The 15,706-nt window shown below is 38.4% G+C and overlaps 1 pseudogene; it reads right to left on the minus strand.

The window, feature by feature from the left end:
- Positions 1-765: 765 nt before the first annotated feature.
- On the minus strand, positions 766-7,383 carry LOC139740701 (uncharacterized; annotated as a pseudogene).
- Between the last annotated feature and the right edge of the window lie 8,323 nt (positions 7,384-15,706).

The raw sequence follows: 15,706 nt of genomic DNA on the forward strand, positions 1-15,706 counted from the left end.
AAAAGAGGTTTAAACCATGGGGTTGTTTAAACCTCCTTACGCGTACGAAAAATAAGTGTAAATAAGCGCACCAACCCATGCGCGCGCTTAAAGAAAACACATAATTGGACCGGATTCTGTGTGCGCGTACGCTTAAATAACCTCTTTTGTGAATTCAGGCCATAGCGTTGGTCATTGCTGACATCGTATTCATGCAAAACAGAGTACAATGAAAGAAAACATATATTTATGAGATAAAAGTCATTGACAATCTAGTTGTATATGCTATGTACCTAAAGCTAAGAAACCACACTTTTTTTTCAAATTCATTTATCAAATTCTACTTAGTGACCCTGTTTTTGAAAAACAATTTTTTTTAAATGGGAATTCGAGAAATCCCATTTGTGAAAAATTCTGTTATTCCTCTACATGTAGCCTGTTGTCATTGTTCAGACCATTTTCAAACAAAGAATTCTTGGATTGTTATTATGTAACAGTTTTTTGAATAGCCTGTACTAAGGTATGAATATCATATAATAATGTTTTTGTGATGTTTTTATCATTTAGATTACTTGTACATTATGAATTTCTTTCAAGTAACAGTATGATCTTCTTACCAGTTTCTATGTTAAATGATGAAAGTGGCACAAACAGGATTTTGCATCATCACACATAACATAGTGTAACTATAACCATGTATAAAGATCATCTGGACAAATTATTTTGCGCTAACTTTTTAAAGGAATTTGATTGGTTCGCATTTTTTGTCACCTTGCGACAAAAAGGTCACTTGCCTCTGTAACATTTTTGACGCCTCATATCCCATTGACTTTGTACACAAAATGTTGCTGAGCTTTGTTGTGCCTTGTCTGAACAAGGCTTTAAAGGTAGTAGCCCACATTTGTCAAAACAAGCAGTATAGTTGGCATGGAGTTTGGATATGATTACAGTAAACATGTACAAAATAGCATTTCAATCTGCCTCTTACTTTGGTAAAAACATATGAAAATGTAACATGATGTTTCTTCAGATTACCTCTTGTTCAACAGTAACTCAAGAGTGCGAAGCTCAAGATCCAATCCAGGGACGACTCATAAAACAGCACGTTTGTCTTTCTTAATCGATATAAAATAGGAGGAATTAGATTTCTGACTTACATCACTTCCAGACTTCTTTAGAAATACGTTCAGGCACTTGAAATTGTCATTCGAAGGTGTCTTCGATGGGAAAAACAGTGATGTCGCATCGTCGATTTGACAATTCGCAGAAAACTGCGCAGCACTACTATGAGCATACTATGAGGCGCCGTTTGTAAAACAATTATATAGATAAATTATATGTTATATAATCATATGAGCTCCGCGTTCAACAGTAATTTTGCACCATTCGTAAAAGCATCGGGACGACATGTTTAGAAATTGATTCTAAAACCCTGGTTCTCTCTCTCTAGAATTGAATAAATATATCATTGACAAAAGGCGACAGGTGAATTATGATACTTTTAACTTGTCTTTCAAAGTCATAAAGGACCTATTTCATCCCGCTTCGAGTTTTGTGGGTTTGCAAATATGGGCTACTACCTTTAACATTTCCTAGGACTCCATGATGAAAAATTAGAAATGTAAGCCCTAAGGGAAATGGTACTGGATGGGGTTGTGGTCTTGCAGTTGGGTTTTCCACCATCCATCTTATAAATGACTTTCTGCAGAAAGTCATAAGTGTTGGCTGCCTCCCAAGGATAATCTACCCAAAGAACGAAGATGGCCTTGAAACTAAGGTCCACTCCTTGGATGAGGGACATTGCCTCCAATGCAACACCATCACAAATGATAAACACTTGCTCCGGCTTGAGGATGTCTCCAAGGGCGAGCACAAATGGTTGCTTCTGCTTGCAGTTTTCGAGGTAGTCTGGAAGGTTTGTTCCTACCTGAAGAAAGAGAAAATTATGGTGCCCTATCACTTTTCAGATCACATTATTACAATTACGAATTCTTATGACATGAAGAAACAGTGGAGAGTATTTGACAAATGCAATATGAAATGTTATTTATTTTTCTTTTCGTTTTGTACATGTCATCTCAAGACATGTGTAAATCAATGTTGTTAAAATAATTTGAAGGTATTAAAAGAAAACAAATTTCCATTCATTTGTGTGTTGGCAATAAGGCATGGGAGAAAGTATAGTAAAATCTCGATTAGAGGCGCATAATTGCTCCTTTTAAAGAGTTCCATAAAAATAAAGTGGGGGTAAATATTAATAACATCTGTCTTGGGAAAAACAGCGCAATATATCTTCAAAGTATATGAAGAGTTTGTTCGTAAAACGGGTTAGATCCACTTTTGTGACTTCAGAGAAAAACGCATTTGTTTGCCAGATTTTGTACAGGCTTCTATGGAAAAGTGAAATTAGGAAGTGCATTTCTTCATAAGTGCTCTGAAAATTTAGCTTAATACTTTTGTTCAAAAGACAGGCACAGTTGAACAATGTTCTTATATCAATAACTCAATTTTCATAAAAATTGGATCTAACCCCTTTTGCAAACTAATGGGGTGTTGCAAGAAGGTTGCAATCAATTGCAAATAATTGCTAATTTTGAAACAACCATGCTGATTGGCTCAGGGTCTGCCCTTTTAAGAAGACATGCATGCAGCAATGATTTTGATTGGCCAGTAACAATCAGTTGCAACTTGCAATCGATTGCAACTTTCTTGCAACACCCCATAAGTCTTCATATATAAATGAATTAGTATCAATAATCCCAGAAATATAAAGAGTGCAATCCTTCAAGTCAGTTCGCACCTCTGTTTGAGATTTTACAGTAGGGACATTTCCAACAACACAGCAAAAAATGCATATTTTGTCATCTTTTTTATTTCCGATGATTATGTCATGAAAAAGAACATGATATATGCTAGCTAAAGCAAACTGAAAATGAACCACAGAGAATAAACTGGTTAAGTGAAATAATTGATGCTCATCAGTAAATGAATAATAAGGACAATTTAAAGGTATTAGGAATACATGTACTTGCGGTATAAAATGAATTTCACAGAACCTTAATAATTTAATGCATGATACATATTAGATGTGCTGGAAATAGTAGAACATTCGTCATATAACAATGATCCAAAAAATCATTTTGATATAGAACTAACACAGATATGCATATATGGGACAGTGTTAATCTGACTTTTTGACGTTGGGTGATGTCAAAAAGTATCAAGCATGTTTTAACCTATGATTCTAAAATATTCAGTACATTTGTGTTGAAATGTTTCCATACTACAGTGCAAATGTGAAGTACTTTTGGCTGAAAATCAATCATAGGCCTCTTAAACTTAAGCAAAATTTTCCACCATTGACCAGTACTCCATGTTACCTTTAAAATTGAAAAATTAACACGCTTAGACTATGTCCGAGGCTGAGTGATTCGCATTTCATTAAATTGATTTTCTTACTGGGCCGATGTCGATGAAGGCTTTGGACGCCTCTGCCCTGCTGCATCTCATGCTGCGCTTCCCCACCTTCTTCATTCCTGGATTCACGATGTGTGGAAGTGCAAGAAGTGCCATGGTCTCCACTTCTGCTGCAGGACACGCACTGGCAGAAGATGCTGCACAATTAGGAAGAAAACAAATTGAATAAGATTAGATATTATATAATATAGAATTCCCCAAACCACATTAGGTGAATGACAACTTAAGAATCATCCCATGCCCCGTTTTATTTCACCAAGACCAATGGCAGAGGTGAAATAAAACGGAACATGGGATGATTCTGAATTCGGAGTGACCATAGTTTGGCATAGGGAATGACAAATGGTTTGCTAATTATCATAGTATGGAAATAAAGTACTTTATAAAATGATTTCATGATCCTACACAAAATTTTGATTTGGAAGAAAATGAACTGGAATTAATTTCGAGTAGATGGACCATTGCCATATTACCAACAACTTCATGGTTTGGCATGATGACCTATCATTTCAAATTACAATTAGCTCATTTCTTTTCAAGACCCCCAATGATGTTTTGCAAACAAGCAACATTACCATTGAAATCTATATTATGGTTTAATAGAATATGCTAAATTAATATTCTCTAATTGACATTTCTCTTTGTTCCTGGAAATCTCTCTTTCCCCATTCCAAATATCGTTTCTCTATTTGCATCATTCCAACTTCAATGTTGTAATTCAATTAAAATGTGTTGGTTTTTAAAAAAAAAAATATATTCTTACGGAGATGGGGAACAGTCAAAGCTTCCTGCCATGTCGGGTTATTGAGGTCTGCATACTTCAGTACCAGGGGAGCTATTTTTGGCCACTCTGAGAACAGCTTATCTGCAACCTCTGGATAAAGAATTCTGAAGTCCTGCTGAATCTGGGATAAATGAAAAAAATGTTACTAGTATAAATCTATTTTCAATTTGAAAGGGAAAAAGCAATATGGGTAATTCCACAGAAAAGTGGACACTTTACCAAAACTTTAATCTTTGAATAGGCTAAATGTAACATATACATGTATCATTTCAAAGAGGAGCTTCTGGTTTCTAGGGAAAAACTTAAAAAAAAAAATCGGCCTCCATCTCTTGCAGTTGCACGAGGGTGATCTTGCTAAAGTTAATGTTCACATGTACTACATGTCGATGGGCAATATCAGGTGCAAACAGCTTAAAGAGATAGGTCAGTAGTGGGGCAGAACGCCCCATACATATCCCACATTTGCATATTATAAAAAAACATCAAAACAATTAAAAAGTCTAGTCAGTGGATCTGGTGGATCTAACCACCTGGAAGTGGTATGCATGGTTAGAAGAGATTCGTAAAAAATGCCATTTAGTGGTTGTTAGGGCAAGTTAAAATGAAAAAAAAAAAATGAATGTCATGTACAACCTTATGCCATGGTCGCTACTCACACCTTTGTGAAAAGTCACCACGTATTCGATGAGCCAAGTATTAGAGACAACTCACATGAATTAAAGAAACCAAAACAAATTACAAGGCATTTAAGAGAGCCTTTTTTTTTAATGCCCCGTAATTCCTTTTGATATCCTCAATTTGATGAGGATGGATTTTAATAGCTGAGAGATACGAAGTTTGGACATAGCTCACAGATACAGTACGGGCCGATTATACACAAACACACACACACTAACACACACGCGTGCACACGGGCGGGCACACACACAGAGTACAGTACAATGCAAGGTCCACAAACACAGATACATCGGCCTATTAATAATAGCCTAATGTTTGGTCTAGCCTAGACTAGGCTAGGCTTAAGTTAAGCCTAGATTATTACTACGTACTAGCGGCTATAGCCCGCTTTAGTCTGGATTAAGTTGGTCTTAGGCCGTAGCCTAGCCTGGGTTAGCCCGAGACTCCGACTCCGAGTCTGAGTGATAGTTAACTACACGCAGCGCAGTCGCAAATCGCGACAGCGCTGCACCCCTTTTCCTTCGCGGACGTTGTTATCGCGCTTATATCGTTCACTGTTTCCTTCATGAATATCTTTATTAATCGTGGAAAACTAAAATATAAGGAACTATCGTAATCTATGATCATCATTCAATAACCGGTATGCGATTTTTTGTTTAATTACGTCTAAGACTTACCGAAATCTATGGCTGAAATCAGGTCTGTAAACGTCCTTACTGCTTCACTCCTCATCTGCGTGTTGTATGAATAGCATTCACTCTCGTATACTACAACGTAGGTAGTCGCAGATAGTCGGATGACCCCGACTAAAAAAGTTCAAATCATTGCCGGTGCAGCACGCGCGGATCTACTACAAGCTTTACGTAACACATGAAACGCACGGGCGTACGTAAAAAGCAACCACTTCTGAATGCGCATGCGTGGTAGTTTGTTGCTTTTGTGAAGCTCTCGAAGGAAAAGATGCCACGGCACGATCTACTCCGAAAAATTCAACAATAAGGTCTGGATACCAACAAAACGCCGAATTTAACTCAACCATCAGGAAAATACGCTGTAGGTAAGTGTTGACAATTATTTTACTCTTAAAATCATACCAAATAAAAGGTATTTTATGTGATTTTGCTGTCAACAGTGACGGTCGTTGACAACGTTGAAACACTAACTCATGTCAGACCCTGTTCACAGTGTCTGGTCAGGCTAAGTGATAGTAGGCCTACCAATACATGAATAATGGAGTTTAATTGGCGCTAGACGGCAGCCCGCTAGTGCATGCAGTTTCGCACCGATTCAATAACGTTTAGACCTCACATTCACACAAAAGGTACTTGTACAGTGGGTCCTAAAGCTACGCACCATACAAAACATACACGCGCAATGCGACGCGTTCAAATCAGGGTAAAATACACACGCGATACACACACACAGTAAATTTCAATATCAAGATTTGCATGACTCAAATGCATAGGCATTCTGCGTAGCTTTAGGACCCTTCATTTTTCAAAACAAAATTTGACACCGGCATTAATATTGACCTGAAAATAAGCGTTATTAACATTCAACCCTCGTAATTTTCTCTATCAACTTTGGAATATGTAGAATCAAGATATAAAAATGAAATTGCACAAGCCAATGATTTCCGTGATTTTTTTAGCTGCTGAAAACAAAGTGCGTAGCTTTCGGTCCCCCCATCAATTCATACAGTCAGTGTCACACTCATGACATGTCATGCCATCATTCACGGTCACTTCCGACCACATGCAGGTGCAAAACTGCACTAACTGTTACACGGTAGACCTAATGCAGATTCAACTTACCCTTGAAAATGTCTATCAACTCCTCCATCCCCCATTCCAGCAGTCTTTGCCTCATGAAATTATCCGCCGAACGAAAAATAAAACGGCTTATTCTAGCCCTGCAGGCCCAGCTAGCTAGCAGCGCACACAGCTAGTGATCAACATAACTTTTACTCGAACCATCGCGCGGATTGGCCAATAAGCGACCGCGCTTGTTCCCAGTAAGCGCATCAAAGGAAACCCGTCAAACGTAACTATTTCACTTAGTTATTCATCGATGACAGATATTATAGTAAAAGGGAGCAAAGTAACTGATAATTGACTGATTTTCAAGTCAATTTTACTTGACTGGGAAATCTAGTTAATTATTTGACTAGACTGTTTTTAGAGTGTATATGATTACCATAATAGTATAGCTACAAGCTATGATCTGCCTATTATGTAGTGTATGCCGAAAGGGCAATGCAGCCCGTGAGTGACGAACACAAACAAACTAACCATCAGACCCGCGTTTGTACCGGAAAGAGGTATGATTTAAGTCCCCTAGTCTTAAGTCAGTAGCTGATGCCTGGTTTCCCACTCCTCTTCCATTATTACGAAACCTACCATCTCTCCCTCCCTTCTCCTTATGATGTCAGCCCGTTTCTTTTCACCACACCAATTCTCAGTCATAATGTCCGTGTGTTATCTCGCACATTTTTCCTCTCTCCATGCGTCAATTCAATCACTTCCTCACTCTTATCTTCTGCTTTCCGCCACACCCACTTTCTTTCACACGCCATCTTTCCTCCATTAAGGTCCCATGACTCCAGTCCAAGCTAGAGGTGGTGAGTATCTCACCAATGTGACTTCCAACCGTTTTTGCATTGCACCTGTGTCTGTTGATAGCAATAGAAATAAGATGTCTATAGTGAGATGCCAGGTAATGGATATTAAACAGTGGAGGAGACGAAAATATTACAGTATTGATTTTCATATCATAATTTACATCCCCATGTATCAACTTAACAATCACCTAAAACTTTCATAAGATTGTGGTATTCCCCCCCCCCCCATGCTAGTCTTGCTTGATTTTGCCTATGATGCGGAATAAAGTAGTGTGTATGGGAAAGGGAGGGGAGAGAGTGGTTAGACGTCTCAGCTTACCACAAATTTGAAAAATAAATCCGCGATGATGAACTCTTTTGTTTTTAGTCATGAGTTGCATTTATGATTATATTTACTTTTTTTTTTAGTGCAATCTGTCCTGCAGATGTGTGAATTTGGTAAACAATGAGAAAAATAACATGATTGTTTAAAAAGCGCTTATCACATTAAATTGTCTCTAGGCGCTGTTTTAATGTAACTCTGTAATACAATGAGCATTTGCCAAATCGCAAATATAGGTTACACCTCTTCAATTTCTTTTTCGATTTCATATCATTCAAAGTGAATATTTACTGACTCGTACCAATTGCAGAAAATTATGAATCATAAACACATGCAAATGGCAAGATATATATATATATATATATATATATATATGTATATATATATATATATATATGTGTGTGTGTGTGTGTGTGTGTGTGTGTGTGTGTGTGTGTGTGTGTGTGTGTGTGTATTTGTGTTTGCCTTGAGGTGCAGCAAGGTGTGTTAATCATGAAATGAAGCTGAACGAGGATGGAACAGAGTGCTAAATACGGTCCCTTTATTGGTTTGGCAAACACTGACAATAATACGCCAAGCATTCTGTATTGACTGCATAGATGTCATTTCAAAGTCAGGAAATTGTCGCGGGACCTTGGCAGTCTTTGCTCTTGAAGCAGGAAATAGTTTGCAAAGCTGACATTATATATCTTTTGAGACTACACAATAAAACATTAGAATAATTCACATTTGTTGTTCACTTTTGTATGGCGCTGTCTGAAGTTGTCACAAGACACCAAGTTACATAATTTCAGTGTTTTTATTAAACTGTCTCGTCTGCAGCAAAGACATGCCATGTCTGAAACAAGGCTAACTTCCTTTGTATTGCAAGACTACCATTTCAGCTACACAGTCGAGCGCATAAATGAAAAACACCAACAACACTAGTAGCCAATATATCCGTAAGGGGAAAGGAAAAGAAGCAACAAACGGACTGGTCGATAAACTACCTGGATTCGTGTTTATCAATACCCGTCCATTCAAATCGGTGAACAAGTGCATATCAATACTGGGTCAAAAGCTTTAAAGGCCGTAAAGGTGGGATAGATTAAGAAGAACTGAAATGGAACCAGGGATATCAAATTTATGTTCTACTTTCTCACAAACATTAAAGCCACCCTGGTAACATCGTTGACTCGGTGTAATTTAACGCACAAGAGTATTGTTGGACTTGTGTGTTTGTATTATAACGATGATTTTAACAAAAAAGAAATAAATGTCACGACGATATTACAAAAGTCCACAGCAGATGTGAAGTTCATTTATTAATCATTAAAAACGAGCCGAGTAAAGATAAAGATACAGTTCGAGTTTCATGAGAACAAATGTATCCTGCTCCTATCAATGGACATGAAATACCCCACCTCACAAGCTTAGTCGAGACTGGACAACTATGGAGTTCAGGCTCAAGATGTCCATGCTCAAGAAGAATAATACCACATACTGTCTGTTGACTTACAATCCAATGACTGTATGAGACAGGGAGGTTTGATTCAAATTCGGTTTATGTCTGCAACTTTTCATGATTAAAAAAAAATCAAACGGAAATACAATGATCATGAAGAACAAAATACATTTAACATTAATGCATGATAACTAAACGAAGTATACAATTATAATTTCAAAGACATACATAGAAATGTCATGTATAAGATTATGATAATAATTGATTTTTAAAAGCAAATTATGTAAAGGAGTCAATCGTTTATTCATAACATTTTCTAAAAGGACTGTAATTTCTCTTAGTCCCACACATTATCATAAAAAGCTTTTTTATTTTTCAAAATGACCGCCCTACATATTGTCTAATATAAATACATTTATGACAGGTTAATTTCCTGATAAAAACAAAAGAAAAGAGTGCTGTGCAAGGGGATTGGCGAAACGATGGCCTTTAACAGCAAGTATACATTATAATATAGGGAAATCAGATTTAAAGGTAATTATCGCACCTTTTCCCAATTCGCCCAAGGTATTGTTGAACAGCAGAGTACCGTAGCGTGGTCAGCACCATTGTTAATCATTGAGCTGAATTGAGTTATTAACGTTTTTATCAACAAATATTATAACTCATCAGTATATCTCATTGGTTTAACAATTTATCTTCTTTCACTGCTCTTTTAAAGGGACATAGGAATTACAATTGCTTCATATAATCAGGAAAAGAGTTCCGTATACATGATAATACATCATATTCATGATGTATAAGGAATGAATGAGCTATCAAGAGTTCGGAATTATTCAAATGATTATCACAATATTACGTGTTAGAAGTTCCCATTACGTAAGAATACATTTCTGAATACATAGAATACACAGTTTACAGTACAACTTATGTGGATCAAATACATGTATGGACCACCTACAAAAATAAGCTTGCATTGGAGTACTTTTTCGTCTTGTTAAAACGACTATAAGCTTCTTTTCTTTTAACTTCTTTTGCGCATGAAATGACTTCCTCTTTAATTTGTAGCATTTTATCTATCCATATTCCGTGTATCAAACTAAGTTCCCGGTCATATTTGTCATGTATTCAGCTATTATCCGGAACATGGCGCGCTGATTTTGTTCTGTTATTAGGCAGATTGATTAAATGAAATTCTCTGTCAAAGCACTTTGCATCCATCGTCTTCTCTTTTTTGACACTCAACATAACTTTTGAATGATGAACTGCCCAAATACCAGGGGTAATGTGAGATTTAGGGGATTTTAGCTCCACTAACTCACCTATAGGTATTTATAGTAGATATGGCTGGCTCCCTTTAATCCAGGATTTAGCTACCCGAGCCATGGCTTCATAATATGCTCTTTTAATTGATTTACATAAGAAAAGGAAGACGAAAAATGCAAGGCTAAGGTAGGAGAAAAGCCCTTCAGTTGAATTATCGATCGTGCGGAAAACGAATGGAATTGTGTGCGGGGGCAGCAGGGGTTGAATGAGGGCTGCCTCTCTGACGGCATATACCTCATTGTGTGACTATGGATTTCACGCCGCTCACGGGACGCTTCGCAACGAAACAAACACTTCTATGCACCTTTTCATAACTACCGTTACACTTTGTGGGTAGCATCGCTCTATTTGGTGCTCGTACCACTGCTTGTGTCGACGCCGCCTTGTGCTGTGTGTTTTCCTACAGACCGGCATTTACTTACCAGGGATCCGCCATTTGATGGCTTTCCTTATCTTTTCTGGATAAATCTTGACCACATAGGGAGGAGTTAATGTGTGTTACTATCATAACACAGATAATGGCTGTAGTTTTGAAGGCCAAACGAGTGCTACTGTTACCAATTTCAGTGACTATATAGTGTTCACAGCATATCAACAATTTTGAATCAACCAGTGGCGGTCACCATGACTGAGAAAAAGGATGTCGCGTTGGAGACTTTGGATCGCGGCTACCAGGAGTCGAAAAGCATACAGCTCCTGCAGTTCTTGAACGATCAAGCCGAGATATCAAACCGACTTAAAACGTGCAATTTCAAGGAAAATACGACAAATAAAGGTGGAATAGTTCCAGACACGAGAGTGAGTACCGCTCCGGAATCCGCCACCAGAACGTATCGCTTGCGACCCCTGAGTGCCCGCCCGTCAACGGCAACGGGAAGACAGTTTCGAGCTCCTGAGCCTGGTGTGGACGACGATTGCGACAATGAGTCTGTGATGGGACGCAGAAAGTCGGCTGGCAGAAAATCTTCCACGGAATCCTCGACGTCTAACCTGGACCTGCGACCCGAAACCGTTTGTGGATTTTATGATCTGCGAGAGGTGGATGAGCAGGACGAGGATGCCATACACGAGGTGGAGAGCGACTTGGACATTGTCTCTGTAGAGAGCATCACTAGTACGAGTCCCTGTGATGACCTGGGCGATGACGACTTCGGCGACGTCACTTACGAGTTCGATGTTCCGGAGAGTGACATGTGTATGATAGAGAAGGACGGCGATGTGGAGCCATCAGGGGAAGCCGGCCCGCTGCCATCACCGAGAATCAAGTCGTCGAAGAGCAGGCCCTTGGTTCCAGAAATCCGGAAGCTATCCTTGACCAGACCTCTTGGGGACGGTCTTCCATTCACAGAGCCACATCCTCCACCCAACCGGATGCCAATCGACAGGGACTGCGATCACGGCTCGAACTCAACGACCACAGTACTCAGACATATGAGAGCGCGATCGTCATCGAGCGAATTCCAGGAGAGAGGTAAACTTCATTCTTTGTTGTCGAAGGGAACTGTTTGGGGAGATTCGACCCCTGTCCAATCCCCGACCATGTTTCGTCCACCGAGCAGTCGAACTCCGCTAGCCGCCACGCCAATATCACCGATGTCGCCCCGTATATCGTTTGAAGAGCTACCGATCGACAAGCAGGGCATGAAACTCAGGACTGTAGCGAGAATCGACTGCGATGCGTCGTTCTATCGCAAGCTGCGACATCGTTCGGCACCCGCCATCAGAACCGACGAGCTTACGACGTCGAGATCGGAAGGCAACTCCCCAGTTCGTGCCAAACCTGTCGGAGTCTATCACCTTCCGCCGTTGTCGAAGGAAGCCCCGATTCAGCCCCCGGCTTCACCACATCAAGGACTCCGAAATGTGACGACGGCCGAATTTTTAGCGCAGACCTAGACACATGACAGATACTATGGAAATTTTGAAAGTGACATCCATAAACACTTTGATGTATGCATAGTTCCTTGCCAATGTACATTTTATATTTTGTACTCTACAAATTAATGTACATCTACAGATAGAATATAATGTCATAGTTTTATTTACATGACCCATATGCCGTCCAAAATTATATCTACATAATATGTGTTGTAATTGTTGGTTGTAATATTGGTACACTGTACCGTGTAACCTACGGGTCAGCTATGCTCCGTGAATAATGCATACTTTTGTGAACTTACAGAAAATATTAAACCAAGCTGATTACTCAATACTCATTTGTCATTATCCCATTAATCAACATTTCATCTTTTTCCTTCTTATTCAAAATAATGCGTATCAAATTGATATCACTCGCAATTTTTTTTGTAGTTGATACTGCCGAAACATGAGAAAATACGTTCCCCTAAATAACGTTTGAGGCACTTCCTCTGAAAATAACAAAATTTGCTCCTGTACCGAGAGCGCAGAACATTTTGTTTAACGAAAACCCATGTATCAAATTCTGACGAGAAGCTATACGAGAGTACCGTCTGTCGTAAATATTTCAATGTTCAACTTGTTCAGAACTTACATGTATCTTGGTATTATCAGAGCACGTATCTGCAGTAATAGCGTAGCAGTAGCATTTACATACCATTCCGTGCAACATGTGCCAAAGTGGTTTGTATTAGACCTCTTACATATTCGTCATAAAAGTAAGGAGTTTTATGATATGCTATGTTTTTTCTCTTTGTAATGAGTAGGTATCATTTTGTTTTAACGACGCCACACATGAGACGTTGACTATATGAATTATTGACATCAAATTTACGACGAGATAAACCTAAGAGAGCAAAAGGCACGCCTATAAAATTTTCCCCTATCCGAATATCTAAGGTCGTATACATCGCAATGGTTCCGTGTGTAGAATGTCAACGTTTGATACCTATTTGTCTGACTTCGCCCAACACCTAAGGGAACCTGAATGGTTTTGGACAAAGTCTATATGAATTTGACACTCTTTGATTAAATTTGTTAATACCAAGTCCTATGAGAAGTATGTAGACACAATTTTCCCGTGTTCTCTTCTTGAAAACATTCAATTAAATATCAATGCAAATTTGCCAAATGATCAGAAATGAATTTATACGTCTTAAGTGGTTCAAGTTCTTGAACAAAATTAGTAGACCAATGCCAAGAAAAAGGTGTATCTGAAGAGTGAATTTGACTAATTTAGGCAGACATTCATTTTTGTACATCGAGATTTCCGGTTGAAAGATGAGAGTTCATATCCAACTAAGATACACAATGTATCTAACAAGACGGGTATATTGTGGCCTACGTATAATATTTCCTAAATGTACTTATAGTTCGTGACTAACATTCTTTGATATCTATCAACGATATTGTGTTATCTGTTAAAGTGGGTATACTTTATTTCTTTCAAACTACGGTTGCTCAAGAAAAAACAACAATGGCCTGAAGATGACAGTAACTGCACAACAAGGGAAAAATTGCCGATATAAGTCATTTCGCCACTATCTTTTCAAATCCTATGCCAAGGATGTCAATTACATCACCATAAAAGTCCATGCATATTTTCCTATAAAAATCTTGGATGTTATCACTATACAGTATCACAATGATGGTGTTTTGCTACTAGAACACTCCTGAATAACCGGTGTTTACATTAAGTGCTGTAATGGAAATCTACAGACTTTGGCCTACATTGTAATTTTACCGGATTGCGGAAATACGGACATGTGAAACTGACTGCCGCCAATGTTTGGATTTTCCAATCATAAGTCCCCCAATCATTTTAAAATATGAATTGAAATAGCTGCGCAGACCAAGGTAGCTATTGATAATCTTATTGCTATACTTGTCCGCAGAATTGTTAAACAGTTAACATAGTTAATCTGACAGTAACATAACCTTCACTCTTTTGAAAAACATGTTCAATGTCTTGGCGTCTTTTCTGTTAAGGAATATGGTGCAGGTTAAAAGATATTTTGAGGAAAAGTCCGATTTTTACCACTCTCCTTCGAAATATTTCCACAAATTTACGAGGTTTGTATCTAGAATATTGCTTATAAAATTTGGATTCATGTGGTAAATGTTTGATGTTACTGAGATACTTAGTTGTTTCAGTTTTTGTAATCTGAAATGATGTACACGACAATCAGAAGATCTGAATCTTATGTCCGCATTGTGAGATAACGCGCAATAAAAACTTAGCAATCTAGTTATGCTAGATTTGACCAGAGAAACCGAATGTCCTTTGCTATTATTCCTTGATAAAGACCAGTGTATCACTGAATGTCGACCTATGCTTGCTACAGAGAGAGAGAGAGAGAGAGAGAGAGAGAGAGAGAGAGGGAGAGAGAGAAAGAAAGAAGAGAAAGAAGGAAATCGGTTTTGTAATCATATTTGCAATTTTGGTACGATATTATAACAGCTAATACAGCCAACTGCTCGCGTAATGATGGCTTGTTCCCCCAGCTTGTAGTCATGGTAACTGCAATTACTGTAAGTAGCGATTGTTACAAAGAGCTTTATGACACCATTATGCAATGCCACTTCTTATTACAAATGCTAATTATTGTTGTCCTTGATGTCACTCTGGCGATGATAAAGGATATTGCCACAAATTATTCATGTTTTCTGGGGTGTCCGTGGTCGTAGTGTTTTGTGAACAAGCGGATGTTTGTGATAAACGTGTGTCTGCATGTCTGTGATGGAAGGATTTTTTTCCCTTCTGTGTGATTACTTGATGCACTTTACTTGTCATTAACACACCAATGACAGACCCCGGCAATCCTTGCGTAGGCCTAGCACGACAGAATGATAATGTACCTGTATCATAAATTTCTGGATTTTTTTTTCTCCTTCAGAATATGGTAGCGAGCTATATTATTCACCTGTTCTCCTAATGGTATCGATATTTTCCAGAAAATAAATCCAGACTGCTTACAACAGCTTTAGCTATATCGGACAGGTCTCTAGCAAGCTTTCTAGATGTCAGGAGCTTATCTCTATCATTAATTTTGTGTAAAAGTTTAAGTATGAATCATACTCCACACTTTCCTTGCCTCAGAGTGTAGTGTTTCGTGACTGGATCTCACAACGTTTTTGTTTGAAACATTTTAGAAGAAT

Source organism: Diadema antillarum, unplaced genomic scaffold, assembly GCF_040938485.1.
Source record: "Diadema antillarum isolate AM-2024a unplaced genomic scaffold, OU_Dant_1.0 seq00000876_RagTag, whole genome shotgun sequence".
Classification (NCBI taxonomy): Eukaryota; Metazoa; Echinodermata; class Echinoidea; order Diadematoida; family Diadematidae; genus Diadema; species Diadema antillarum.